The sequence below is a fragment of the Alosa sapidissima genome, chromosome 12 (genome assembly GCF_018492685.1).
Source record: "Alosa sapidissima isolate fAloSap1 chromosome 12, fAloSap1.pri, whole genome shotgun sequence".
Lineage (NCBI taxonomy): Eukaryota > Metazoa > Chordata > Actinopteri > Clupeiformes > Clupeidae > Alosa > Alosa sapidissima.
The window spans coordinates 22,160,663-22,188,289 of record NC_055968.1 but is presented as its reverse complement, the minus strand read 5'-3'; the positions used below and the strand labels follow the sequence as shown (position 1 = coordinate 22,188,289).

At 42.1% G+C, this 27,627-nt stretch overlaps 1 long non-coding RNA gene across 1 annotated transcript; it reads left to right on the top strand.

Annotated features, from left to right (window-relative positions):
• The first annotated feature begins 22,598 nt into the window (after positions 1-22,598).
• Positions 22,599-26,485, top strand: LOC121677934. The gene is made up of 2 exons (XR_006021110.1): positions 22,599-23,196; positions 25,932-26,485. It is a non-coding gene; the product is annotated as an uncharacterized LOC121677934 (long non-coding RNA).
• The last annotated feature ends 1,142 nt before the right edge of the window (positions 26,486-27,627 follow it).

The following is a 27,627-nucleotide window of genomic DNA, read 5'->3' as shown; positions in this document are numbered from 1 at the left end:
ATTGGTGGATTATTAAAGCTGCTGTTGGCAAGAGTTTTTTGATCATATTCACTGAAACTGACACTATGCTCCGACAGAACAACACAAATCAGCCGGTTTTAGAAAAAAAACCCCGCACTTCTACCTCCACCTAGAGCCTGTAATTTATTTTTTCCAAAATCCACAGCTCCCGGTTCTTCTGGTCCAATCAGAGCAGGGCTGTGTGAGATCTGACTGTCAGTCACAGTCTGGTGCAGTCTGGTGCGCACTGACGAGCACAAACTCGATGAGAGGGTGCTCGGTGGTAGTGGGGGAGGGGCATGAGAGTTGTAAACATTAAACATTTTGGCTTAGTCCCCTCAATCTGTCAGACTTGCCAACTGCAGCTTTAAGTCATACCTGTCAACACTCCCGTTTTTCCCGGGTTCTCCCGTATTTCAAGGTCATCTTCCGGCACCCTCCCGTTTTGTTATTTCTCCCATCAAACTTCATTTTAAAATCATGGATCAATTCATTTTTTCTATTAGACTGACATCTCCCAGGTTGCCAGATTGTGTATGAAATACACCCTACACATACACAATCACTTAGTTTCAATTTCAACCGTTTTGTCATAGGCTTAAAAACCTGGCAACCCAAAACCCAAATAAGGAAGCGGGTGCCGATTGCGCAGTCTCGTCGTAAGCAAGCGGGCTAGTTGAATGGCCTAGGCCTACTCCAGAACTAGTTGTTGTGAAATTGTTGGAAATGTAATTGATTAACACATCACATAAACTGTTAATGAGTGTTGTTGATACACTGAACTTTTGTCCTCGGAACCAAATCAGACAGCAAGCAGCTTTGGAGTTTTGGAAGTAGGCAGCTGTTGGATAGCAGCTGGGGATACATAACTGGCATGCGTAAGGTAATGGTAAGGTAAAAGCAACGACCGAAATGCAGTGTTGAAACACGTGTATGAAACGTATTACATATGCAAACACAGATCCGGTATAAGCACTGAGCCCCCCCCCCCCCCCCCCCGAAAAAAAAATCTCCCATTTTTGGAAAGCTAAATGTTGACAGGTATGCTTTTAGTTCCTCTCACCGCAGTTCCTATAAATAAAATCTTGTGGGAATATATGGCTTAAACTGCTGGCTTCATTCGTCCATCATGCCTGTTTCATTCGTCCTGACCAAGGAATTAAACATGCACGTCCCACTTTTGCTAAAATACTTCCTGAACGGTTTTGTTCAGAACTGAAAATGCAACTGTATTTGGCAGAGGACAGATGTAGGTTGCTAGTGACAAAATATTAGCTTTCAGTGTTCCACGATCTCTTTGGAAATTAACTTAAGTTGGATTCCAGTTTCTTCCAGTAGCAGCAACTGGAATCCATGCATTTCCACTGAATTATTTTTGGAATCTGATCCCTTATCATACCTGTTCATTCTTACTCGTTGCTCGACTTATCGTGACTAAATTCAAGATGGCTGTAAACGCTGAAGATACTGTCTGTATAAATCGTCTTGTAAGTAAACTACCAGTGCTTTTTCAAAGTTCTCAATGTCTCGTTTTAAATGTCAGGGCCCTCGGAAGTCTACCAATGGAGTGTGGAGATGCATTGAGCCTCGTAAATGGTGTAAAACAGTTATTTATTTGCATGGCTAGCCCGATGCCGAAGCACCACCATTGAAAAAGCTGTTGGTAGCATCGGCTAACTAGCACCAGATTTTAGAGTGCAGGGGACAAGCCGAGATGGGCTATGAGACATACGTTCACACTCGGTATCATGTTTCAATACACTTTAGGTCAATATCACACCGGAATTCTCCTTTAAACAATTCATATGAAACACAGATCCAATTGAATCAGGTTAACATTGGAATGGAACAACTTTATTAAAATATTTATATTCACTTGAATTTTGTTTTGGTCAAGTCATTACTGAATAATGGAAAATAATATTGTTAGCTTTTGTCTGTCCAGACCAGCAGTGGACAGTACAGTCTACACTGCTTACTTCACCCCTAAGTAGCTAAACAGTTACTAGTTAAGAAAGTACTTAGCCCTCTGACCAATGTTGCACGTGTAATTCAACTTGATTTGCATTTCAATGAAAATTCTGAGATGTATATAATTTTTCTTTTTCACTAGTCTTTTGAATTATGGAGTCTTACAGGCATTGGATCCAAAGCTTTGTATCATTTGTGGGGAACATTTTGAAAAGGGCAAGAAAAAAGATCCCTATGTCCAAAACCCTACAGTAGAAGGCCTCCAACGCATACTTACCCTTGCTCAGCAGAAAGAGAGATGGTGATGTCCATAAAACTCTGGCTCCATATACAGATGATATTTCCTCCAAAATCAAAGTTTCATATCATGTAGAGTGAACTACTGCAGTAAGACAAAAATCAGTGAGCAGCAGCAAGTTGCAAATGCTGAGAGTGAGAGCACATCTGCACCAAGAAGGCTGAGTAGGGCTGATATAACATCATTTCAAATACTGAGAGATTGTTTCATTTGTGGGAAGGCCAGCTCTAGATCAGAACCTCTGACAGCCAATTCGACTGGTACAGGGGCAATATAAATTGTAGGCCAAGTATACTTGCGTATACAAGGAATTTGGTCTCTGCATTTATCCCATCCGTGAATTAGGGAACACACAGAGCACACAGTGAACACAATGAGGTGAAGCACACACTAACCTGGAGCAGTGAGCTGCCTTATTACTGCGGCGCTCGGGGAGCAGTGAGGGGTTAGGTGCCTTGCTCAAGGGCACCGTGGATGTGGGCATGGGAGAGCAGTGCTCAACCACTTCCCCTGCCTTTTTTCCCTTCTGGGTCGAGGATCGAAACGATAACTCTTCGGTTAGCCCGAACCCCTAACCAGTAGGCCACGGCTGTCCCCAGTACCAGAGACAAGGTCCTTCGGGCAGCTTCTGAATGTACATTCAAATTCTTTCATGCCCAGATCACTTTGCATATGATGGCAAATACCATAAAATGTGCCTTGCACACTACATCTTTAAACAAAATATAACAGCAGCCATAGAAAATAATCAAAAAAGCAGACCAATGTCTATAACAAAGCCTTTATTAAGCTCACTGAAGACATTGATAAAACAGTATTGTCCAAAGATATAAAAGTGAGGACTCAATTCTTTGACTGATAGCTATGACAACATACTAAAGACCATTGCTAAACAAGAAGGTGTGTCTATAGTTCAACACAAGAAATATGGATCCTGGAAACTAAAGGAAAAGCTGATACAGCATTACAAAGACAGGCTTGCATTTGTTCCACGTCCAAGACAGTCAGATCTGATCTGCTCAGATAGTATGACCATATTGTGCACTGAGGAAAGCTGCTAAACTCACAGAAACTAGATGTACCGCAGAGCGATACAAAATATGACCGCCGCCCAGTCCAGCACATTTTTTCCACAAAAAGAAATTACGCTGAAAGGCCTATATGATTCTGTCTCACTAAATTGCATTATCCACACTCAATTCTCACTGGTATCTGCTAAACAACAAGTACCAAAACATGATTAGTTCATAGATTTCACATGTAAAATTCATTTTATACAACCCCACCTCCATCTTGCCTGTTCATAATTCTGAGAAATTCTTGATTGTTTGTGTTATGTTTGTGTGTGTGTGTGTGTGTGTGCGCGTGCTTGTGTGTGTGCCTGCGTATGTGCCTGTGCATGCAAGCGTGCATATGTCTACTGTGTGAGTATGTGTCATACGTATGATTACTGTGAATGTATGTGTGTGTGTGTGTGTATCTGTTTGTGCACATGTGTGCACATGAAATGGGTTAACATGACCCCTGGAGGCAGACATACGGGAAAAAATGGTCATCCTAGGCCCTACAGTTCTCAAGATATTCACAGAGAACTGTGTCTGCCCTACCCTCCTTTCGGGGGGTCCAGTTCAGCGTGGGGGCTACAGATCAAAACGAAAAATGACTGTTCCATGCTATCCATGTGGGGGTACATGCCCACCAAGTTTTGTGTACCCCGGTCTTTCAGTGTCCCGGGAATCCTTGTTGGTGTACGTCACTAAATGTACACATAAATTATTTTATTGTAAGGCCCCCCATGAACGAAAGTACACAAAACTTGGCTTGCATTCGGAGGGTGTCATAATGATCCTACACTTTTAATTTCGTGCAGTTTTGACCTTGTCAGCCAGAGATATTGTGATGAAAACAGCTAATTTTTTGCTTTTTAATTTTTAACTAGGTGGCGCTATACATGAAATAAGTGGTAATGGGATGGGTTGACATGCCCCCTTAAGACCAACATACATAAAAAAGGTTGACCTCCTAGGCCCTACGGTTCTCGAGATATTCACAGAAAACTGTCTCCGGCCAACTACAGGCCAGTTGGGGTATAGTAACATAAATTTATTTATTGTGTGGCCCCCCATGAACGGAATTCCACAAAACTTGGCGTGCATACAGAGGGTGTCATAATGATCCTACACTTCCAATTTCGTGCAGTTTTGACTATGTTAGGTCACAGATATCTTCAATTACAACACCTCATTTTTACTTTTTTGTGTTTAACTAGGTGGCGCTATACATGAAATGAGTGGTTATGGAATGGGTTGACATGGCCCCTTGAGATCAACATACAAAAAAAATGGTCCTCCTAAACCCTACAGTTTTCGAGATATTCACAGAAAACTGTGTCTGCCCTACCCTCCTTTCAGGGGGTCCAGTCCAGCGGGGGGGCTACAGATCAAAACGAAAAACGATGGTTCCATGCTATCCATGTGGGGTTACATGCCCACCAAGTTTCGTGTACCCCGGTCTTTCAGTGTCCCGGGAATCATTGACGGAAATTTGGGCATGCGAAAAAGAAAAAAAAAAAAAAAAAAAAAAATGACTAAACCTATATGACCGCCGCTTCGCTGCGCGCCGGTCATAATAACAGTAGACTGAGACTACACTTCCACAGACAAGCAGTGACTGTCTATTATGTTTCCAATGCAGCAAGTATGTACCCAACATCCTGTATGACTTTGTGAACTGGTGTGTTGATTAACATGCCCACAGAAATGACCAAACATTCAAATGAATGTAAATATTTTAATAAAGGTGTTCCATTCCAATTTTAACCTGATTCAATTGGATCTGTGTTTCATATGAAATGTGTTTCACATACAACATAACTAAGGCGAGTCAAAGTAAGAGTAAGAAAACAGTGTTATGTTTACAAGGGGAAATTACCTACAGTGCCTGTTAATCAATAACAGCAAAAAATACATTGTGTAGTTTCACTTAAATAGATACAAATGTTATAGATTATATAGACCTAGTGTTTCTGAAACAAGCACTGTGCTGCAGAGTAGGCCTATGTACTTTTTTATATTATAAGTATTTTGTCAGTTGAGTTTTGAATTTGCAGTTTCTGGCAGAAACAATTGCTTTACACCCTCCCTAGCTGTTATCCTCATGACTTCATGAGTTCAGTTTCTTCAGTAGATCCGTTCACACCTGCTGGCCCTTTTTGTGTGACTAGAAGTTCTGTTGTCAATTGTAATCATCTCAGCCAAGAAAAAAAAGAAAGAGAACTGAGCCTGCCTATTCTCACTGGTTGTTGCTAAATGCCAACTGTCCACTTTATGTTATGTCATGTCATGCTACTAACTGTTTATTATACTTGCGGTGAGCGCTGTTCTCTGACATGTAGCAATCTTCTTATCAGTTTTTGCTGTGATTTGAATTTTTAAACTCCGGGTTCGCTAACTATGTTGTTGGTGCTTCGTTTTATGTGTAGGGACCCTGAGCAAGCTACTGACAAGGTTTAATACCGTTTTGAACAATATTACTGGTTTAAAAAAAATTATATTTGGGAAGCGTTTCGCTCATGGCCCTTAGCTAATCCACTGTTTGCTATTTGGTATACCGGTGCAAGCTCTGTAGTGGTTGATCAACGAAAAATACGGTCTCCACGGCTTATTTGATGTGTTTTAATGCAGAAAACCACCCTTGGGTCAATTTTTGCTGGAATTACACTTTAACTCAATACCAGACCCAATACATGGGACTGTGCATTTAAGTATGACTATACTCTAAATGGCACAGACATGTATTGGGGCCTTCGGTAATGTACAACAAAAAGTAATATTTTGTTTTATATGTTACGCACACACTCAGTTTAGACCACTGATCAAAACATTTTTTCTCCCAGTTCCATTCTAAAATTGTCTAGCAAGGCAACAAAGATAGACCTAAAGTGAGAAGGAGCACCATTTCTCTGTCTGGAGATAGCATCATTGGTAACATATTTGCCTAATTTTCTCTGTTAGTGTTCACTAAGTATATTTTGTTGCTTACATGGACTACTGACGCTATATATAAATATATTCACATTTCATGGTGCAGAGAGCACTAGCCGACTGTTGTCTATCCCAGTTCAGTTGCATGAATTAGTGTACCTCCCTTCACATAAAGCATGTATGTAAAATTCAACTAGAATCGTTGTAATAATGTTAGTGGCATGCAAGAATTGCCTTCATTATATAGGAAAGATGTAGTTATAATACATTCTCTATTTAGGACTGAAACTGGATTCTGGAAGCCAGATTCTTGACTTTACCAGTCAAATCTGGTAATACCTAGAAAAGGATGGGACAAAAGCATTGTGACTCTTTAAAATTGTAAGAAATAATTGGATTTTAAGCATGCAATGGCAAGTAAATGGTGCTGGCAGTGTAGTAACCATTAAAGGTGCTCTAAGTGATGTTGGATATCGTCACTTCTGTTCACATTTAAACAAAACAGAGAGCTAGCTCGCTCCTCCCTCCCCGTCCCTTCCGTGCAACTGAAACTCTCCTGAACATGCATCTCGTTGTTGAATGGCTGGAAAAGTTTCATGGTCCAGACTGCACCAGGCTTTTTTTGTTGCCATTTTTGGAGCTCATTTGTCAGCTCATGACATTGGTGACGGCGACATGCCATCAGAAGTTTCTACACAGTACCTAAACCTGGCACACAATCAAAGCCACACACTGCATATCACAGTAATGACCGGCGTTCTATACATTATCCCGCTTATTATACGGCTACTTGCCAAAACGAAATAATAAACTCCCCACGATATGACTTTAGCCTACATAACCTAGCCTATTTGTTACCGTTCATCGTGGCATTTGCTGAGAAACAAATAGTTCGCAACAACACACGCTGCTGAACTTGAATCAAACATTCTTTAGAACACAACTGATCAACCGTTTGCTTTCACGTTTGAATGAAGTTTCAGTCCCTGCGTAGTGATATGAAAGACGTATCAGAAGCACAAAACCCGTTGCCATTGACAGCGGTAATTATATGTTTGCAGCGGTAATTACATGAATTTATTTACCACTAGAACTTTGGGAAATCCCGTTCAAGTCAATAGAGCGTTCTACTAGCATTGTGAAGAGCCGTATAATAAAACTTTATATACAGTATGAATAATCTCTTTGATACAACTTTTCTGCTTCCATGATGTGTAATGAAAATACATACATTAAAGCGACACCCGCCTTTCTTTGGGTGCAAAGTAATATTTCCCTGTTTAGGCACTCATTTAATTTTGTTGAAAATATTCATGGCATGGACTTCAGTTCATCTCCGTCTTTGTAGCCATTCATTTGTCAGAATGGCCCATTCAAAAGACTTATGAAATTGCATTATAGGGCCATGCTGGCCAGGCCCGCTAGCCGGCCCGTGAGATGAAAACAGGCGGAGTGATGGAAAGCCAAAATGGCTTCTCATCTCTCCCGGAGCTGAGAGGCATGGTGCACAGCGTCCGCTCAGAGGGATGAATGTCTCTATTTCAGTGGGCGTCAGTCATTGCCGATGCCAGAGAGAGAGAGAGATAGAAAAAGAAAGAGAGCGATAGAGAGAGAGGGAGAGAGAGAGAGAGCGTGCGCGGCGTGACTCATTGCCATTCCTCGGTCTCCGTTGGGTCAGTCCTGGCCTTCTCCGCGTTGTCTCAGGTCCAGCAGAGTGCTGCCATCCATCACGAGGAAATTGAATCGTTCCCTAACGCCAAGATGCCACAGAGTCCAATCAGCTGGTATTTTTTTCTTTTTCTTTTTTTTAGCCAACAGCTGGATGGCGGTATTGCAAATCGAGAAGGCCAGCCGGATTGGCATCTGATTGATCTCCTCTTGGAGTCCACACTGCTGGCTACAGAGCCACTCTTACTCAAATCTGCTAATAACTCAGGGTTTGGGGGCTGTACACTGCACTTGAGCCTGTGGATGAAATTATCTAATGATGGCCTATGTGCCCTTTAGCTTAAACTTTAATTCATAATTACCATGCACTCGTGGCCGAGGATTTGAGCTGACTTAAAGGACAATTGAGTTATGGCCCCATGGGACAGTCTGTTGTATGTTGCTGGTGGGTCAGGGCCATGGTGTAATAGGTCTTCACTATCATGAGGGTGCTGACAATATGGGGAAGTAACATGAGGGCAGTAGGGGAAGCATTGGAAGTGGGGCCTCCGTATGTTTCTATTTATGGTAAGTGGTTTATGGTAAGTTAACTTTTACCATTTGCTTTTTTGAAGTTTTAAAGCAATGTGTATGGAGGACCGCAGGTGTCACTGAAAAAGTAATACCATTTACAATGGCAAATTAATTCAATCTTGTATTACTTTTTCAGTGACACATGCAGTCCTCCATAATGTGTACTGTATATATGTATACCAAATGTTCATCTATATCAGATCATCTGGTGAATGGAAACTGTTCAGCCATCATACAATTTGCCTCCAACAGAGGGAATCAGCACAAAAATTGCCATTAAACATTTAATCCCTCCTTAAAATAATCAGTCAAATATCTAATTTTCTAGCACCTTCCATGATGTTGGGTTCACATGTTAACCAGGTTAATCAGTTAATTAATAGATCAAATTGCTTTAGTTGAAGAAGCTTTTTCAGTTTTGGTGGAATGTGGTGGTACTGCAGTCAATACATGCACCGCCAATCAGTAATAGAGTTGAATAACCTCTGGGTGATTAGTATTGAGCCCTTCATGCATTTCATAGTTTGCAGTGAAACATCAAGTATACTTGAAACTAAAATCTCATTTTGTACATTTACTCACATAGCTTTGTTTATCTCATCTCATGATGTGATATTAGTCACGTTCATCAACAGACCATTATATTGCAGGGAGTGCATTTTCCGCACCAAAAGTTTGTAGATGTGTCTTCCATTATGCTAAATTGCCTGACAAAGGCATCATCACTGTTCACTGTTATGACACCCCCCCCCCCCCTCCCCAACCACCACACACACACACACACACACACACACACACCACCTCCACGACCAAATGTGGAGAAAGACACATTATAATAGACAGTTGAGATGATAATTAATCACGTGGCAGGCCAGTGTGACATGACTTTTCCTTTATCGCCTTCCGCACTGTGAGTGATTTTGTGTCATAATTACTCCTCCCCCGTTACACAGTGAAGACTCACTCGATGTCACTGTGATGGAGTTGAAGAGCAAGCAATTCTCCTCCCATGAAAGGTTTGGCATAGTAGGCTAATTATTATAAATCTAAATAATGGATAATTCGGATAAGCAGAGCGGGTATCCCTTATCTATTTTTCATGACACAATACAACTCTCTCTCTCTCTCTCTCTCTCTCTCTGTTTCTTTTCCCCTCTTCCTCCTCTGCCTCCTACCCGTTGGCTGACAAAAATAATGAAGCCAGGGGAACGTAGAAGCCTGTTTAATTTGTTACAGATTCTGCTAATGCCACAACTCTGAATATGAAAATAGAGATCAATAATGCCATGGGAGAAAGTACCTGCTCCCCAATTAGAGTGGGAGAGTCGCTCTCATGAGTGAGTTATGGGGCTGTCTGCTATCTCTTGACAGCCTCAGCATACTTAAAGTGTGTCAATGCAACCCAGCGCTGTACAGCACAGTACGGCACATAGCTGTTGCTCTTAAGACTAATGCTTCTCTGGCCTTGGAGAGGGAGAGAGATAAATGTAGAAAACATACAGCCATATTGAGAAAAGTGTCAGTCACCTTTTGTAAAAAAAATGTGGTTGTTATGAGATAGGTCCAACAGTAACAGTTGGGGAATTCTGCACATGATCGTTCTCTTAATTGTACTTAATTGTATTTCTAAAATGTCCATGTGTGCCGTCTTTACACGCAAGGTAGCTTGGGACACAGTGTTATGTTATAATATGACAATTTATCATTTATATGCACAGAATCTATGTATGTCACGGTAAGCTGGGAAGAGCTGAGCCGAAACGCAATGCAAGGCACCACAACCTTGGAATTATAAGATTCTTTATTCTGTACTTGGACAAACCGTGTGCAACACAATAAGACTAATAACCGACGACGACTTAGGGGAGACAGAGGGTTTAAATACACAGGGGTAACAGGGCACAGGTGGACAATGAACAAGGTAAAACAAGAGACAGGTGGAAACCATAAACTAACAGACTAACGAGATCAGGTGAGGGGCGGAGACACAGGCACAGGGAACAGAAACACATGGCAAAACAAACAAAGAAACACATGGAACAGGACACAGGAAGTAAACAAGAGGAGCAGACATGAAGGAAAACACTAAACAGGGAAAACCAAACACGACAGGACCCTTACAATGTACTTTCTCCAAATAAGTGATATGTTGTCATGTTGAGTAACATTCTATACATATTTACATATAGACATGCTAATTGCACTCAGGTGTCAATAGCCATCGATGCTTTTTGAACCAAGTGGGATTGGCATATGTTGTTATTTAGATCAGGGTACATCTCATGGCATAGTAGAGACACACTCCTGGGTGTTCATAGCCAGTAGTGTTGGATGTAACTAAATATCTTTTCAAATTAAGTAATAAAATTACAATTACTTCAATTTAAATGGGATTGTTTCTCATTACCTTAATCTTGTGTGAAATATGGACCAGACAAGCAGACAAATGCACTCTGTTCCCTTGGTAGTGATGGTATTTACACCCTGGGACACAGAAACTGTGTGTATATTTTAGAAACAGTATTAGGGTCTTTATTGTCTGCAGCGCATAAAGGACAATGATCACGGGGACCACCACATGGCTCGCACTAACTATGATCCTGAATTGCTGTAAGTAAATACTTACCGACCTCTAGTTACTTAATCCTTTTTGTGTGCTTTTGCTACTCTTCATTTTCTTGTTAACAATCCGGCGCCAAGTTTCTCTTGGGTGTCCCTGTCTGCACTTTCCTTCTGGAGTCCAGAGGAATGCGGTCTTGGTTGATGCACCATTTTCTTTTCTCAGCATGTGTCCGATCCATTTCCATCATATCCTTTTAATTTACAATGAAGAGTTGTGTAGATGTCCTGCAATCGAGTTGTCCACTGGAGATGGTGTTTGGCCAGAAGACATCGGTCACATTTTATGATTCTGTCCTGCAGTTGAGAGAGAACATTGCTCTTCAAGGTAAACTCTGGTGATTTTTCACATAGATCTCTGTTTCTCGATGTCACTGAGTACTGTCGGTACGATCACGGTAATCGGTACTCACGTAATCAGCATGGCAATCACATCCCAATAGTGCAGTATGAGACTCAAATTCTGACTACGTCAGGCTAAATATTGGTGGGTATACCATTGTATCCAAGGATTTGCCATAACAACTCTCTATGCAAGCGGTAGAAAGCCTTCCTAAAGTTGACAAAGCATGCATATGTAGAGGAGTTCCACTCTGCACTCTGCTCCTAGATCTGGCTGATTGTGAGTATGAGTGTGAGTGTGTGAAGATGTGATCACTACATGATTGTCCTTTCCAAAAGCCAGCCTGTTCTTTCCGAAGTACTTCTTCAGGTGCAATGCTGCTTCTGTTAAGAACGATGCAACTGAACACTTTGCTGGTGGGTGAGAGAAGCGTGATCCCCTCCAACTGTTACCATCCCCCAGGTCTCCTTTTTTAGGGATTTTCACAATCAGGCCTCTCATCCATTCTTGAGGCATCTCTTCAGTATTAGATTAGTAGTAGTAGATTCTGTTAAATACATCTGTTAGTGCCTTGGGTGTGAATCTCTCTTCTGCTTTAAGCCTTTCTGCTTTCAGCCTTTCTGCAGACACTGACATTTCCAGGTGACTTGCCATTCCCCTATGGATTTGATGGCCTTCTGTACCTCATTGAGTGTTGGGGGATTGGTTTCAATCTGGAATTTATGTTCAGCTTCTGTGATTGTTGCATACTCTGGGGGGCCTGATCTGTTCAAGGTGGTGGAAAAGTGTTGCTTCCATCGTTTCAGCTACTCTGTCTCTTTGCAATTCCCTTATGTGTCCTTTATGGGCAGATCTCTTGGGCTGCCCCCGCTATTTTCAGGTCTTATCATTGTGTAGCTTCCTCTGCTTCGGTGGCATGATTCTCTATATAGATTCTCTTGTCAGCTCTGGCCATTCCCTTCACCGCTTTGTCAAGCTTTATGTTGACTCTTCAGTTGGTTCTGGACTCTCACCAGAACCTGTTCCTACTTTGACTACCTGTTCCTACTTCTTCCTGTTTCTACTATGACCTTGTCAGGTATTGTCTTTCTCCAGTACCCATCCCTTTTCTTGCCCTTTCTGTGCTTTCTGAAGCTTAAGTCTGATGGTGCCTATCACTACTGTAGGTTGTGGTCACTGCAATCCGCACCTCTTCTTGCCTTTACATCTATTAAGGAGGTTTTCCACTTCTTATGGAATATGATGTGGTCGGTTTGACTAGTGGTTTGTCCATCTGCTGATGTTCAGGTCATTTTGTAAGGGACCGTTTGGTATTTATGGACTGGACCACCGGAGGAAAATAGGGGAGGGTCATGTCTTTTTATTCTTTGTTGAGGGGAGGGTCACCCAACTTTTTTTAGTCTAGGAGGGGGGGGTCACCCAACTTTTGTATTCATGAAAACAGCAACATTTCAAAGTGGCCTGTTTGGTGCATATTTTCTATGTAGTTCTCAGTCTCAGTCTTCACACTTCAGGCACCCCTCTCTGCACACCACGTTTACCCCTCATTTCCTGTAGGGTAGCCAGATAAAGGCCTCGCCTTTATCTGGCTACCCTACATATATAGTATTTATTGGTAACCAGCAACAAGTGCAATTTGTTAATCGCTGTCATTCTTTCTCCTGTGCAAACAAAAATTTGTTACGTTCCAAGTAGCCTAGTGCGTAATTCTGCTTCATAAAGTTGAACAAATACATTTGGTTATTTCACAGAAAAATATAAATAGCCAGTTTATGGTCTACAGTGCAGAGTTGGTAAGTTATGGTAGGCCAACTTGGAGTGAACATAGGCCTACTGTACAAACAGGGGAAATTCTTTCTCTAGTAGCTGAGTAGCCTGATGGTAGGCAGGTGCGCACGTAGACATACGGCCGAACACTATGCAAGCGCCAATGAATCGTACTCCCACGACAATCACGCCGTTAAACTTAAATAGGTTAACAACATAAGGAAAACGATGATTTGAAGACATCTGTTTCGTTGGAAGGGCAAGGGGGTGGCAACACAGAGAAAGGCCCGATGGCAGGTCTAATGTTATGAGAGTATTTAAATATGGGATAGTTTACGGGAAAATATTAAAACGGCAAGACAGCGGGGGGAAAGTTAAAATATGCATAAACACGGAAACAGTTGGCATGCATGTTTCGGTCCCTGTGCACAGGGATTATTTGTCACATTATTAATCACATATGATTATTTGTGAAATTGTGCAAACAGGTGCAACGCATTTGAAAATGAAGGACTGGTAGCATGCAAGCTCCCGGGAGAGATTGATTTAAGAACGTTATCACAGTGTGTCTTCATGGCGCAAAGCAGCGTGGGTGGAAGACAGCGACAATTGGCAGGGGAGGGTCATGTCTTTTTTGACAATTCTGTCGGAGGGTCATTGAAAAATTTCTAGCAGGCAAGGGAGGGTCATGCAACTTTTCACTGAAGCACTCAAAATTCCTCCGGTGGCCCCTTCAATAAATAACGAACAGTCCCTAAATGGTTTTGTGTGGACCGTGGTGTGGTCAGTGCACCGTCACACAGTCCTTGTGCATTTTCATTGATATTCCCCCATTGCCTGTCACACTTTCCTTTCCTGTATTGTCCACTTTCGAATTCAAATCTCTCATTATCATTAGCATGTCATGGGTAGAAGTTTCCTGTATAATTTTTTTGCAGCTAATCATAGAACATGTCCATCTTCCATTTCTGCCTCCTCTGTTGGTGCATAACATACTACTATGGTCAGCTTTGTATACGTATTTTGAGTCTGGCTGTCAGTGGGATTCCACTCCAGTAAGGACTATTCTACTCTTTCCTTCATGATGAGAACCACTCTTTGTGAATGTAAATGGTCTGATCTTCCAGCGCAGATGATGGTATGGCCAGATGTCATTCGTTGTACTCCATCTGCTCTCACTGACCACTAGGATGTCGAAGTTATAGTTGTCTATCTGCTTTACTATTTGTACCAGTTTCACTGTCAGGCAGATGATATGTACATCCCAGCATCCAAATTTCATCCTGTTTTGGAATAAGGAAATCTTAGTGGTGTCAACTTCCGTGCTGTTGCTGTATTTGAAGTTCTGGTGTGGGTTTCTGTAACAGCTACTTTTTTAGGTAAGGTTGTTAGCCTTATACTCCACTTCCAACCTGGAGGACTGGGGACAACCCTTTGTTTGGATCCTACCCTTCAACCTGTCCAGCTTGGTAAAACTTGTCCCTATACCGGCATAATTGTGGCCACCAAAAATGATGTCTTGCACAAGTTACACCTCTTCAATGGAAGTGAATTTGAGTTTGGTCATACCAGGCTAACTCTGAGCAGTACCCAACCCAGAATGGGGAGGTAGGGTTGCCTGAAAATGTATCTATGACTAGAAATATTATTTTATGATCTCTGGAAGGATCCCATAAGGCCAACAGAATATCATATGCATGCAGGAAAGAAAATGCTGAATTGCATTGCAAAGAGAATGGAAGGCAGTGATCTGCTTGCACTCATTCTTGAGAATCCTCCATATTGATTTCTGAGTCTAGTCTCAGCGTCCTGTCCCATGTCTCCAACAGAGAGCACAGACGAATGGCAAGACGATCTATAATATCACCAACGATTTCATCTTAACCCTTAAAGGTGTAGGTTTTTGAACATTCTAAGTTCCGCAACAATTGAAGGTTATAAAATTCTATGTTGAATTCAATGAACCCAGATATTCTTTAGAATGTTCATTTCTCAACATTCCCGTCACACCGGTGTGACGGTACTCCTTTAAGGGTTTCGCTTCCCTCTTAGAGCTATTCGGCCACAAAGCACTTCCTTTCTGTTTGTTCTCATCAAACTCTCCCACTAAACAGCACACTCTTCCATTCAGAACTGATTCAGTTTATGCAAGAGGAGGGACTGATTTCTGTGTGTGACAACATTCATACCCTAACGTCACACAGTCTGGCTTGTGCAATGTGTGCAAGAGAACTGAGAAATTGCCTAATGCAGGAACGCAATGCAGTTGTGTGCTTTTGATGAAGTCTGGAATTAATTAGACCTCGGTTTCAACAAATGGGCCTAATCTACTTAGAGACAGTGGTAAAGAATGGTCACACTTGTGACAAGGGTCTTAATTGGATAAATATTTATTTAGGCTGGCGGAAGAAAAATCATTAGATAAATTATCCATCAGCACATTAGTTAATGGTCTGGTCTGCAACCATCTCTAACACGGGCCAGTAACACCATTATTGCACTAGCCCTGTGAACATTTCAATTGTACCAAATTAAAAGTTGCACATATACACAAACACACTCACATGCATGCGCAGGCACACACACACACACACACAGACACACACACACACACACACACACAAACACACTATAAGAACACACATATACACATATGCACAGTACAGCAACAGACAAACTTTCACACACACACACACACACACACACACACACACACTATAGTGATGAGTGTTAGAGAAAGGCGTGGAGGAGATGAGGAAGAGGGCAGAGTTTTCCCTGGATGCCATAAGATTTAATAAAGCCATCCCAGAAGGAAGAGCTCTAGCCTGTCACATCAGCAAAGACTGCACTGTACTAACACTGTACTGAAGCTGAATGTTATACTGCATACGCTGTATGCGTTATGTCATTTGATCCCTAAATAATCTTCTTTATTGGGGGGAAATATTTCACCACTGAAATTCACCCTTTAAATTAGACTACAGCTGTAGCACTGTTGAAGTGAAAATGGCTTGTGGCAGTGACCTTAACGTGACTATGAAAAGCCTGAAACCTACAGTTTATTCCTACTGAATAACTCTGTTACAGTAAAAAAAACATGGGATATAGCATGCATTCCTGAGTTTTTACATTTAGTTTTCCCTATTAATCCTGTTTGTCTAGTCATGTGTATCAAATCATTAGTTTTTGATGCTGAGGGAGCGCATCAGTAACACACGTATGTATAGCAATCAGTTTCTAACAGTGGACCTTACAAAAATGCAGAGTGTTTATGACCAGTAGAGGGCAGAAGACTCCATACTGTACTCTGAATGGCAAGAGCAGCCCATAGCGATGCGCAGTAACATTTCTGTGTTCACACCTATGTGAACGATTGAACTGGTATGTAGCTGAATCCAAGTATGTATTTGCGTAGGTTAAGTCAAGTAACTATATTATTTATTTATTTAGTGTAAGGAATTTATTTAGAGGGACTCTTTAGTCCTTATCACATCTGGAGTTACTATCTGTGACTGAATCTTTCAGTGTAGCAGGAGACATAGCAGCCTCTCAGGTTTCCATACAATCCTAACACACTATTTACCTCAGTTACCTCAGCAAATTAGAAAGGCTGTTATGTTCATATTGATTTGTCACAGTGGCCATATCTGATTTATACAGACATTGAGGGCAGTGCCTTCAATGAGAGCCTGGGTTCTGATAATGGCATAGAACATTTAAATGGCACACTCTTAAACCTGCTCCTGTTGCCTGGAGACGATGATTTGTGTGGCATTGATGCGAGGGTGAGAGCGGGCGCTTTTGGCTGAGCACATGGGTACTGTAACATGAGTATGGCTTTAAAGTGCCCTCAAAAATGCCAGGCAAAAAAGGGAAACATGAATGGCTTATGCCACCACAATAACACACTCTCTGTGCCTGTTTTCACAGACATACATATTCATATTTTCCCCCTTTGTTTTGATTCAAGGGAGCTGTCACACATCAGAGATGCTGGTTACGATGGAAGTACTGCATTTAAAAAGAATATCATTTATCATAATCTGCAGAAATCGGTTACTGTGATCTTCCACACTGTTTTGAAATTCGGGTAGTGCTGTGTGAGTGACCTTTTAATATTCAGGCATCATTTTGGAATCAAGTGGCTGGTGTTACGTTTGAAGTTTGTATTTTGTTGCCAACGAGCTCTCTGAATGCCATCCCAATACCTCTCAAAATAACAGTAACTGTCAACATCACTTGGAGAAGAAGCATCCTGAAATTTTTGCCTCATTTGCATCTAAAACACATTGTCAAAATAGTGTGCGCAAATAGCAAATGGCATGCTTTCACAAATCTGGTTGTGTAAGCATAGCAATCGTTGTTTAATGAGAAAATATGTTTACATCAAGAACAATGCTGTGATGAATGCTTTTTAAAAATAGCCTTTTTTATCACTGCACAGTCACAGCAAGGACAAAGAGGAGTTAACGATGAATGTAAACACACAGTTGAGAGTTTTGGGACACTGTATGTAAGTATATATGTGTGTATATGTGTGTGTGTTTGTGCATGGAAAATAGCTCCACAGCCAGACTAAGCGTTGTGTCTCACACCACGTCTCTTTTCCTCTAGTGTGGCTTAGCTGAGGATCCCAGCTGCTGGATTAACCTTTGACCCTTCACCTCTGCCCTGTGCTCAGGAGAGGTCATCAGTCCTTATCACTCCTTTTCAGCCAATTTCTCAGCTCCGTCACTGGACGACTAAAAAAAAAAAAAAAAACACAGCACAGAGCACATGCTTCCTCTGTTAGCGTACCACATCTGACCTTGAAACATATCTCATTTAGAAATACATTTGATTGATATCTTATTGATTACCAATAAGATTCCTGTCACGACAAATTAAACAAGAAGTGCCTTTAGACTGGGGGAATATGAAGACAGGTAAGGTGAAAGTATGGCTTGTTGATACCATCCTTCCATTAGTAATAATTAAGAGCGGATATATATCCTCTTAAAGGTTTTTATCAGCGTTAGAGGGGATACATCACTTCTGTTGATGTTCAAACACAACAGAGAGCTAGCTCGCTACTCCCTCCCCCTCCCTCCCATGCAATTAAAGCTCTCCTAAACATGAAAAAAAAAAAAAAAAAAAAAGTAATAATTAAGAGCATGACCCCTGTTTACACAACCCCCTCCTCCTTTTTCTCTCACCTTCTAGAAAGTCAAAGGGTGTTCAAAAGTCTCCCGGGACTCAGGAGGTCCAGCAAAGGTCACACTAGTTATCAATTAAAGCCTTAAAATACTCTGTACGGTAGTATAATCTCAGTCCATCTCTTGATTTTACCCAGAAATATTCAGAATCCATACAATGACTTACTGATTTTTTTTAGTTTGTTTACATTGTTTCTCTGTATGGATTGACCCATACTCACATGGTCCCGTCAGAGACAGTTCTCAGCATTTGGCATACTGCCTTACTAACCTGAAAGTACTGTATAAAGATGCATATAGTTATTTGGTTTATGACATATAGTTAGTCATTCAGTGAAGAGTAGAATTTGTCCTGTCATCTGCTCTGACGAAACAAGATGCAATATGAGTGAATTTCTCCAGTTTCAGTTAGGGAGTTGGAGTGATTTATGGAGTGTTGCTTCACCCGCACCCGAGAAAAAAATAAAAACATATAAACCCCCATTGAAAACTCAAGATGGCCAAGCACAGCCCAAACTACGCAATCCGAATGTCTTTTCCCAAAAGCAGGGCAGACGGCTTGTCCTTGCCCACACATCTTCAATTCATTATCATCTGTGGATGACACACCGTTGCCTGGCTGATAGAAGCTATTTTTACCTTGTGGTGTTATGTCGACATGCAGGGTCAGAGCTACATCTCTATTTTAACACTTTGCTGTAGGCGTACCTCTGTTTTCTGCTGCCTGGGTTAGCAAATGAAACGGCAGGTTCCTACCTGCCTGCAAGGATGGTGCTGCGAGACTCTACAAACCTGCAATGAGATCTGGTAAGTATGCTTGTACACACACACACACACACACACACACACACACACACTCACAAACACACAATTGAAGACACGATGGGTATTCCTCAGGCAGCAACATTCAAAATCAAACAATGAAGCCAACACAAAAGTTCTAAAACCTGCAGCAGGCTACCTCAAACAATCATTGAGGGATAGCTTTAAGGGTCCATTTTCATAGAACCCTGTGTTACAGTAAAATGCCCATATTTACCGCAAAAGAACAATATACTTACAACCTGGTACAAAAAAAAAAACACGTTTTGGACTCAAAAATTAGTTTCTCTATGGTGGGTGAATTCTAGAACGGTAGATTCCATTTTAATTGCATTCAATATGAATGGGCTAAAAGTTCAACACAAAAGAAGCAGAAACTGCACTGTACTATCCAATAATACAGTTATTATAACAAACAATAATATCTGGTGTGATTTATCAGCTGTCTGTCAGACAATTACAGTTTTTCTCGATTGCTTTTACCTGCTTAAGTAAACTAGAACCCACTTGGTCTTCATGACTACTTTCTTTGCACAGCAGAAGTAATCTCTTGCGAATGTGTTCACACATTTTCATTGGGTTCACACATTTCTCACACCCTTTTGCAAAACGGTTAACACAGGTGTCATTCAAAAGCCCCAAACTCTATTGGTTTTCCCATGCTAAACAAAAGGAAAACATCTTTTCACAGGTGGTATAGATTCCTTGCATAAGTCTGAATCTCTGATACACCTGTGTGAAACTCCTTTGCACAATTCTTCAATCAGCAATCATTCATTATACATAAGAGATGTCTGTTCTGTGTTGCTATTTGCAAGTATGGATCTAATGCACATTTAGACAAAGTACTGTATTGCCTATTTGGTGGAGAAAACAGTACAAAAGGTGTTTACTGTAGGTCTATTTCGATGAAAGTTGTAGTTCAATGAAATTTACAGTATCTTACTAGGTGTTTGCTGTATGTCTTACAATGACAGTTACATCTTGGGAGGAATGAATAAATTATTTTTTTATTCAGCACATTTTGTCTTTTCACAGTTTTTTTTTTATACCAGAAAAATGAGAAAGAACAGACATAGCAAAAATGCTCATTTTGAGAACTAGATTTTGCATTTTGTTGTCCAGTGTGTAATGATTGATTGATTAAAGAGTGTTTTTGAATTGGCAACAAGTTGTAGTGTTCGAAGGCAAGATTTGCTTTTGCTGCATGTTTTAAGTGTTTTGAGAGAGTAACAGCCTTTTGCAAGCAAAATGTGTCATTTTGTCCAGAGTGCTTTTGTTTAGACACGGGTGTTAACTGTTTTGAGAACGTGATGTCAGAGTTGACACAGGTATCAAAACGATCGAGAAAAACTGTAACCTGTTAGCGTACGTCAGCTAACATAATAAACAAGCCACATCCTCCTATTTTCATACTTGCTCTTCAGAAACCTATGGGTGACATCACGTCAAGGGTTTGTCCACTTATGCTTGTCTATGGCTTTCCCTGTTATAACAAGAGTCCCTCACATCAATCTTCAAACTCCATGTTGAGATCGTGCAGAGGAAGTAGAGAAAATTGTGTTTCTGAGTTCAGACTAAATGACAGGAACACTCATGCTTCTCTGTGTTTGGCAGTGTCTCCTGTGTGTGTGTGTGTGTGTGTGTGTGTGTGTGTGTGTGTGTGTGTGTGTGTGTGCATGAGGCTGTCTGAGTTTTACTGATTATCTGTCTTCAGTGACACAGTGCACAGACCTCCTGTTACACAGATGGGCATTTAGCAAATGTTAGGCAGTGGGCAGAGAAGCTTAGAGACAACCAAAGTTTGTGTGTGTCTGTGTTTATGAGGATGTGAGCATGTATATGTATCTGTAATGTATGTGTGTGAGTGAGTGAGTGAGTGAGTGTGTGTGTCTTCATTGTGACCATGTGTGTGTCTCTCTTAGTATGTGTGTTTGTATTGAGTGTACATGTACATCTATGACTGTGTGTGTGTGTGTGTGTGAGAGAGAGAGAGAGAGAGAGAGAGAGAGTGTGTGAGTGTGTGTGTGTGTGTGTGTGTGCGCGTGTTTTGGTGAGCGAGACATCGGTGTGGGCAGTGCCAGATGACTTGCTGTGTGTGGGAGTCTTGATCGCGCTACATTAACATGGATAGTCGCCTGCAATTCTCCTCCGGCCGTTCACCAGCCACCAGCCAAATATAAAAAACAAACAAACAAACAAATAAATAAATAAACTCCCAGGATCGTTGACAACACCCTGAGACTGGCAACTCATTCCCTGCCGCCTTCTTCAGCGCTGTCGACGCCGGTGTGCCCGCGTCGGACGGCACCTGATTAGTGCCCTGGCCCCCAGTCACACTCCCACTAATCAGAGCACCTAGTGTGACGCACGCTCCCCCTGTCAGGAAGCGTAATTAATTAGGAGACTGCACGGGGAGCCAGAGGTGGGCTGTGAGAGCTCTGGGCTTCAGATGAGACTGGGTCTCAGGGTGACGTGCGAATCTGGGTCATCAGTGTGTTGTTTAGAAACCTGTTTCTCTCTGACAAGACAGCTGTGAAAGTGTTAGAATGAAACCGTTATGTCAGTGTGTGTGTGTTTGTATGTGTGTACGTGTGTGTGTGTGTGTGTGTGTGTGTGTGTGTGTGTGTGTGTGTGTGTGTGTGTGCTTATATTATATGTCTTTCAAACTTTCTGATGTGTATGTTTTGTGGATCTTAAATCAGAACATGCTTTAAATGACGAGGATGAATATTTGAACTGGTAAGTTTTGTTCTAGAAGAAATACATTTGGCAACTTGTAGGAAAATATGGTTTAACTCCCTTTACAGGGTCGGTTTCAGCAAAACAAGGAAAGGATGACTCTCCGGGCTCGATTCACCAACAAATGGTTTAGGTATGTATTCTTCCCATGGAAGACAGACTCATGATCTGCCAAATATTCTCCTTTTCACATGATCTTCCCTAGATACAGAACACAGAAAAAAGAAATATGGTGAAACGGAGGCAATCAGCCAACGTGACACAGCAGTACCAGACCAAAGCTTCCCTGAGACCAGAGTTTCTTTTTGCCTTGATCTGACCACTTTTTTTTTCAAGAATAATGTTATCAGAATGGCAGTAGAGAATCTTCTGGGAGATCCATATTCAGCATTTCTGCAGGACAGACGGTCATACAGATTTAGTGTGAAGCCTGAAATAATGGTTACCAGTGGAGAGCAGCTCGGCACTTGCTGTGTCTTCTTCACTGGCCTTGCAACAGCTTGAAACCTCTTTGAAGCACGCCAAATATGTGATTATGCAATGCTAGCAGTCTGCTGATGGGGAGGTGCTATTGCACAGAATAGCATTGCGAGTTGGACTTGAGGGGAGAAATGTAATGTATTTCTGGCCCTCCTCTTCTATCGCAGTTTGGAAAACAACACAGAACACTCCAGCATCTCTTCTGTTGTATTCTCTTATATTCTTTGACAGTTTTGCTACTAGGGTTCTTGTCATGTTTTCAAAGTGACAGATCGTATATCTTTGGATAACAACAAACAGCAGACCTGTGATACCGTCCACCATGCCAGCGCAACGAAGAACCATGACAGGGTCTAACAGCCGTGCCTTTAAACAAGGAAGTAGGAGTCTCCTCGGCAGACGAATGGCTGCTAATATAACGCATTTAAAGGAAGAGCATACATCCTCCCTGCTTTAATCATGGAGAAAACCCCAGGCCTCAAATTAAATTGTGATATCGGAGAGGACAGCCTTACTGATGGAATTTCAGAGTCCATTAACGCAAAACCAATCACTGGGATGGGCCAGACCCTCCCCGATCAAAATTCAAAACAGCGAGGGGGTATCATCAGCCGTGTGCATTAAGAGCGTTATTGAACCAGGACAATGCTGGAGAGGAGGATGAGGAAGAGGAAGAGGAGGAGGAGTGGTACGGGGGAAGAAAAGAAACAGCAGCAAAAAGCAGAGAAAATCAATGTAGGTGATTTCTCCCTCTCACTCATGTCTCCCTGTGTCTCGCTTCCTCTTCCCTCGTTCGCTTCCTTCTTTTTCAAATCAGCCTCCGAGACAGTAATTCACTCGCCACACGTCTTTCTCGCTCTCTGTTTCTCTCTCTTTCTCTCTCTTTCTCTGTTTCACACTCTCTCTCTCTGGCCCATCTGTCCATAGACTTTCTATCCATCTACATGTAAGATACTGTACTACTCCCCTTATCCCATCACTTTCCCACTCCACCTCTCTCTCTCTTTCACTCTTTCTCTCTCTCTCTCTCTCTCTCTCTCTCTCTCTTTCTCTCTCTAAATCTCCCTCCTCCCCCTGTGTCTCTCCTGGTCCCTCTCTCTCTTATTGTGGAAGAAAAGAGGATGAAACGTGATCTGGGTTAAAATGGAAAGAAACATTAGATGCTATCACAGTTATCATTGGTACTGGGTATATCCCAATGACTGTCATGGTAATCTAGATTGATTTGTCTCTGATTTATGGCCGTCATTTATCACTGCGGGCCCAGAGGGAAAATCTATTGGCAGATTACCGATCCGGAGGAGACACCTTCCAGATGATAGTGTATTTGGCCAGGACACTGGCTCCCAGGATAGACTCAAGTACAGCAAAGTGGCCTCCATTACTTCTCCTTAAGGTGGTTCTATGGGGAATGGCCAAGGGCCTACATGATAAACCCTGGATGAGATATTTAAAAAATGTATAAAAAATTGTTGACTGACACAATAAAAGAGTGCATGAGTTTCTGATGTACTCTCAAGCCCAGGGTCCTGTTAGACAGGGAGTTAGCCCTGCTAGTGTAGCACGTATAACCAAGAACAGATGACTTGAATGAACAACACAATCCCATACACAAGAGCCTAGTGCGTCCACAACAGATATGTCTGGGGACAGCAAGGCCAGGAGAACCATGGTAAAGGAAAAAAACATTGTCTCTCTCTCTCTCTCTCTCTCTCTCTCTCTCTCTCTCTCTCTCTCTCTCTCTCTCTCTCTCACACACACACACACACACACTCTCACACACACACACACACACAAACACACAAACAAACACACACACACAGACATACAGTACACACACATGCTCACACACATAGACACACACACACAGACACACAAGCACACACATGAGCTCACACACGTGCACACACATACAGTCCTAATGAAAAAGCTCATTCGCCACGCATAGAAAGGCCTCTCTGGCATGTCACCAGGGCAGAGAGGTGCAGCCTTGTCCCCACAGAGCACGACGCAGGAGCACGGGCCCCGCACCATAAATAAGCCCTGCTTATCCAGCAGGTGATGAGATTGCCAAGAGGACACGGCCCTGATTTATGCCGGCGGGATTGCAGCAGGAGAGCGGAGATGATTGATGGCGCGGATTTGAACTTGATAAAGACAGTCTCCCCACCGACAGAGGTCAACGGTACTCTCGTCTGATAGCCACCATGGCCAGCGCCAAGCAGTGTGGCTCGCTGGACAAAACAAAAAAAGAGAGAGAAACAGACAAAAAAGAAAGACAAAATGGGAGGCTTGTAATTTGGCAGTACGGTGGGAGGCCCAAGCAGCAAATGTGTGGTGAGATTAATGTTTAATGAGAGAAGTGCAGTGGCTGTGTGCTCCCTCGCGCGCCTCCCTGCGCTTATGAAGTAGCCACTGGCCTGCTTAATTAAAAAACTACCAGCCCATTTAGATTTAGATGAGTTGTAAAATTACCACTTCCTAAGGTTTTTTTTTTCTCTTTCCCTGCTTTCTGTAGGAAATGAGGTAGGCATATACAACACAGAACTAGGGAGGCTCTCTCTCTCTTTCTTTCTCTCTCTCACTCTCTCTCACTCTCTCTCTCTCTCTCTATCTCTCTCAAGAGATGTGCCATGCAGACACCTCCCTTCCCTGCCTTTGTTGTCACTCTTTCTGTTTGAGTTAGTCACTGATGGTGCTAATTATGGTGCTTTATTCGTGTCTTATAACTGCTCACCACCAAAAGCCATGTTAATGCTTTCACCTCAGCATGGATGTGTGGCTTAGCAACATGTCATATAAAAAGGACCAGCTCCTTTGGTGGTATACACTGGTCTTTGTTTGTTTGTTTGTTTAAACATTCTCATCTCTTTACCCTCTCCTCCAAGTCCACTTCAAACGTGTTTGAAACATGTGTACGGTATGTCATTCTAAAGATTTATTTTTCTTTTAGTCAAGTTGCACACTTGGAATAGTCCAAAAAGAAATTTCGCCCCTTTACTTTGGGAACGCCATTCACGCCAAAAGTGAAATCTATTCTCAGGGGAATTTCCAACTTTACCGGCAGACAGGCAGGCGTGTCCGCTCTTTTACCCATCTCTCTCAGGACAGCGTACAGGAAGGGATGAGAAAATGTGATGAGTGCCAGGAAGAAGGGAATAGATGCACATGCACACAAGATGCTTTTCATCAGCTGCATCTCTTTCTCTCTCTCTCTCTCTCTCTCTCTCTCTCCCCCTGTGTAATTGTGTGTGTGTGTGTGTGTGTGTGTGTGTGTGTGTCTGTGAGAGAGTGAGAGAGAGTGCAATTTGAAAAGGTTTAAGAGATACGTAGGCAGTCAGAGTGAGGAAAAGAGAGAATATCAGAGATAGAAGTAGAGAGAGGGGAAGAGAGAGAGAGAGGGGAGAGGAGAGATAGAGGGGTGAAAACTGACAATGCTCAGCATAAAGCAGGACGTTTTCCCTCCCTAGGCCTGGGTCCCAGTGGACTGGTGGCGGTACTGTGGGAGGCGCGACCAGCAGAGCCAAGGCCACCCCAGACAAACTCCGCCCGTGATGGATGAGGCGGAGGAGAATGCCGTCTACCTATATGCAGCCATGCACCAAATAAAACCCAGGAATGCATTCCTGTAAATGGACCGCAGCTCTTCTCTGCCACACGCATTAGAGCTGTTAAAATCCACATCACTCATGTTAGATACCGGAGACAGTCTCATAGTGTGAGAACTGTGTGAACCGGAGAGGGTTTTAACACGGACATAAAGCCCTATACATTTCAGCTTCAAAGTAGTTAAAGCTAACTGTAAGGAGGGTGATAGATGGTCTCCCCCCTCCACACACACACAGACACACACACACACACACATACGGTTTAATTTCCAGTCACCTTTGTTCTGTACGACTGCACAGGAAGAGCAAATATGTACCAAACAATAAATAATGAACCAGTGAATTCATGTTTCAGATGCAAATACAGGTTGTCCATGCAGACTTCTCATTAAAAACCTGTGTACTGTTTAATAATTCATGTGTGTGTGCTTGTGTTTTGTTATAACTGTTGATCCGTGGCTGCGAAGAAGCACCAGTCAGTCTAGCTGCTGCTGTGTGCATGATCTGCTTATTAAAGGATTTAGCAGCCTTGCGTTGGGAATTCATAATGCATCGCAGACGGCCCCGGCACAGAAACCTAAATAAATCACCGTAATTAACTTGGTAATTGATTTGATTAATTTCCCTTAAAAAAAAATTGAGATATTTTTGCAAAATCAGCAGAAGTCTGATGTGAAGGGTATTTTTTTCCAGAGCAGAGGTTCAGTGCATAAACACTGGCCAGGTTTGGCCTGAGGGTAAGTCACTTTTTAATTACATGGGTCTGAGGAGGCAAGTCACTGTGTGACTCTTTTAATCAATGTGTCAGAAGCTGAAACATGCCAGTCTGCTTGTGTCAGAAAGCCCAGCAATACTCATTATATACTCTCATATCTCTATGCCTGTATGAACACATTCAGACACTCTTGCCTAGGCCTACGTACACCTTTTCACTTATACATGTACTCTCTCAAATACAAAGTTGCTTTATTAGCATGACTGTATGGGAACAGTGTTGCCAAAGTCATTGTTGATAGTAACATACAACACATAATAAGACCATTAATAAAAATAAAATAATGAATACATAATAAAAAATGGGGGGGGGGGGGGGTGGAAGTGTGGGGGTGGGTATAGAGGATCTAGAATTAACAGAAGTACAGAACAAGAGTAATAATAGGATGATATGTGTGTATGTGTGCGTGTGTGTATGCATGTGTGTGTGTGTGTGTGTGTGTGTGTGTGTGTGTGTGTGTGTGTGTGTGTGTGTGTGTGTGTGTGTCACCGACACAAATTTGTTTTAGGTTGAGTCCCTCAGATCCTCACATTTCAAGATTAATTTTGCTGCAGAGGGCCCTTATTTTCATTGTCATTGTATGGACATATTTTCATTGTCGTCACAATCTTGAAAATGTGGGATACCTATTTGGAATTTGGGGAAGAATGCCCGTCTTATGCTTTCATACTTTTCACAGTAGAAAGAAGTGCTCTTCTGTCTCTTCTCTTTCTCTCTCTATCTCTCTCTGTCTCTCTCTCTCTCTCTCTCTCTCACACACACACACACAAACACACACACACA